This window comes from Onychomys torridus, chromosome 6 (assembly GCF_903995425.1).
Source record: "Onychomys torridus chromosome 6, mOncTor1.1, whole genome shotgun sequence".
NCBI classification, from domain to species: Eukaryota; Metazoa; Chordata; class Mammalia; order Rodentia; family Cricetidae; genus Onychomys; species Onychomys torridus.
In genome coordinates this window covers 43,551,640-43,555,494 of record NC_050448.1, presented here as the reverse complement: position 1 = coordinate 43,555,494, position 3,855 = coordinate 43,551,640, and positions in this window count along the sequence as shown.

Below are 3,855 nucleotides of genomic sequence, written 5' to 3'. Positions count from 1 at the left end.
TCTCCTCCTCCGGGCGTTCTCGTCTAGGGGGCGGAGCCTTGGGTGTCGAGGGGGTGGGGTGGGGTGAGGGGGCCGGGCGCTCAGTGGGTGCCGGGAAGCGGGCCCCGCCTCCCGTGCGCGTGCGCCTGCCCCCGATCGGGCTCGCGCGCCCGTGCGCGCGCGCGCCGGCGGGCCGGCAGGAGTGCCTGCGGCGGCCCGGTGCTCCCGGGAGGGGGTGTGTCTCCCCCCCACCCCCCACCTCCACGCCCTGGAGAGCCGCCCGAGGGTCCGGGAGGGTCCGGGAGGGTCTTCGTGAACGCGAGGCACCTGGGAGCGCAGGCACGGCGTGGGACGGGCTCCACCTGCCTGCAGACGGGTGATGCAGGGTCACGGTGTTCCGCGGACACCGGGGCAGGCGATGCGCGAGAGGATGTGAAGCGGAACCAGCGGTTTCGGTGCGATCGCCTTTGTTTATTTGCCTCCTTCCAAGACGCCTCCGGATCCCAAGGGGGAGCCAGTGGCCGATGCCTCCAGATGGGGTCGCCGGCCCCGCGCCGTGCGAGCGGGAAGGCTCGCCCGCCCCGCCGCCAGTTTTCGGACACCGACTCAGCCTCCGCTAGGGGAAGCCAGCGCTGGGGTTTTGACAATAGAGATGCGTGTGCGCGGGTTTTACAACCCACGGACGCCGTAATGACTAATTCATTTAACAACTCAGAGCACCGATTACGCGCCGAGCGTGGTCTAGGTTTAGAGCTCTAGCCCTCGTCACCCACCCAGACCCCACGCCTGCCCTCCGAGTTTGCGGGGGAACCGTGTGTTAGCCTAAAAAATACACATGAAACTGTCATCTGGCTTGTAAAGGACGACATTGGATTGTAACTTCATGTGTTGCATAGGCTTCCTGTAACAGGAAAGAAATACTATATTAGTATAATCCGAATTTCGGAAAAATTAAAAGGTCATAGTTATTCCAAAAATGGAATCCTGGAAAAATAGACGCTAAGAAGAGGTAGTTCCCAGGTTTTATGGCCCTGCTAAGCCAAATTAATGACCACAAGGCCCTCAAACTAAGGTGGGAAGGTTAGGGCAGAATTTAGAGGCCAGGATTTAAGCAAAATAAAATTCTAGTTTAAAAAATTATAAGATTGTAGAATTTCCAGCTTTTTAAAATTATACCAACTTCACCTACAAGCAATGATTACCGAAAATTTTGCAAAAACAATGTTGTAAGTAAGTTTACAATTTTACGTTGGGCTGCATTCCAAGTTAATCCTGGGGCACACATGCAGCCCTCATGTTTCAGGTTGGACATACCATATTTGGGTTTAAATCTGTCATCTTACTATTTATTTTTTGTCTCGTCTATTTTGTTGTTTACTTTTCTTTTGTGCTATTTTTAGAATTCCATTCTCGTCCAACCATTTTTTGTTATACATTCTTTATACTTTTAGTAATGTTTCAGTTACTGCTATGTACAAATCAGCCCAAAACGTAATTATTTAAAACAATAACTGATTTGTTGGTGATTCCAGACTCTTTGCTCAGGAATTCCATCAGGACAGTACCAGTAGCTCATTTGTAGGGCATGATGGCTGGGGCCTGACTAGACTCACTCAAAGGTCTTAGAACATGAGGTTGAAGCTAGAGTCTCATGCAAAACTAAGCTGACGTTGTGGAAAATACAATGATGAGCGATTACTAATATTTCATTGACCCAAGCAAATCACACGACCACCTTCAGCATCTAAGTGGGAAGGTATTCATATAAAAGGCCATGCATCACTTAAATTAGGGGTGACTTATCTTAATTCAATTAAGGGTTGATAATTAGATGTACTTCCAGAGATAGTTTTATTCTTTAAATATTGGTTTCCAGAATGCTGGAACTCTCATACTTAAAAGTTGGAGTTGGGAGGGCTGGAGAGATGGCTCAGTAGTTAAGAGCACTTGCTGCTGTATCAGAGGACCCAGGTTCTGTTCTCAGTAGCTGCATGGCAGCTCACAACATTTTATAACTCCAGTTCCAGGGGATCTGATGCCTCTTCTGACCTCCATGGGTATCAGGCACAAGCAGGGTACACATACATACATGTAGACAAAATATCATCCGCATAAAATTAAAAGATTTTTTAGTTTGGAATATGAATGTTTAAAATTATAGGATGCTTTGTGGATATGTATGTCTTTCTCACACAAGGTTCATGCTAATCTCTTTGCCATCCAGCCTTAGTATATGTGCTGCTGAAGTGAGCACGAATTCATACACTTGATAGGAAGTACCAGAAACATCGTTAGGACCCTTGGAGCCTGCCCTCTGAGCTCCCTATAATAACTGACTGAAATGTTGGGGTTTTCTAGGGAGGAGAGAATTGGGCCATAAAGTTCCTCTTGTCCTTTTCTCCTTTATTAGAAAGATTATGTTTCTGCCTCTTTTTTTCTTGAGGAAGAAGGGTGTCAGGGTGCCTAGCTGAAAAATTAATCTCCCTAGAGCTCATGCAATTATGGGTACCCATAAGGAGACACTTCTAGAAACTGATCAAATGGTAGAAAAGCGTTTCTTTTTCTAATACTGAATCTCTCCTTCCCTCCAGTTCCCTCCCTCACCCTGCGTCTCTTCTGACACATAGATGGAAATAGTGTCTCATGACAAAAATAAAAGAGAGCATAATGTGGAAAACATGAAGGAGGAAGCCATAGGCTGAGGATGCTTGGAAAGAAGGAACCCAGTTCACTCACGATATCCTGAGGCTGCTCCAGCCGTCCTAAAAATGGCTACTTCTGCCCCCCAAATAAGCCTGAATTTGACTCCACTGCATCCTGGAGTGTGTAGCAAAACAGAGTCTTGGCTAGTACATAAACTGTCCTAAGTTATCTTCTGAGTGTTCTTGCTTAAATAGTTTGCAAGTTAGATAGTAAAGTCTTTGTGTATCAAAGATATAAGCACTATCATAAAACAATGTATCAACTCCTATACCGTTTTCTGCTAGGTCCTGATATCTCAAATTATTATTAGATTAAGAAACATTTATTAAAGAAAATAGGAAGTAGGGAGAAGATACAATACCCATACTCTAATTTCCTAAAGTCTCATTTTAACACTTTGATAGAATTATGTTCTCTGCCTTATTTTCAAGTACTTTTTTACCATTATGACATTAGTGCATATTTATATTATTTTACCTAATGTTATACTATAAATAGCTTTCCAAGTTAGCACAAGTTAGCAAGGGTGTGGCTAAGTAAGAAAACACATATACTGTGGTAAGTAACATAATATATGCACACAGGAGAGCTCCTAAAAATATACAGAAGGGAAATTACTTTAAATAACTAGCTGGGTAACTGTAATATGTTTTAGTTAACTAGTTCTTGTCACTGAACATGTCAATTAAATTTTATTTATTTGTTTGTTTGTTTATTTGTTTTGAGACAAGGTTTCTTTGTGTAGCTTTGGAGCCTTTCCTGGAACTCACTTGATAGACCAGGCTGGCCCTGAACTCACAGAGATCTGCCTGCCTCTGCCTCCTGAGTGCTGGGATTAACAGTGTGTGCTACCACTGCCTGGCAGTCAATTAACTTTTAAAAAAATTATTATTTATTATTGTGTGTGAGGAGCACAATGTCTGTCTGTCTGTCTGTCTGTCTGTCTCTCTCTCTCTCTCTCTGTGTGTGTGTGTGTGTGTGTGTGTGTGTGTGTGTGTGTGTGTGTGTTTATGGGTGCACACATAGCATATGTACAAATCAGAAGACAACTTCATGGAATCGGCTCTCTCCTGTAGCTGGAGAGTTTTTCTCTCTGGGTCCCCGAAAGCCCCGGCAGTTGATAGCCCACTTATAAAATAAACACACAGACTCTTGTATTATTTAAACTGTTTG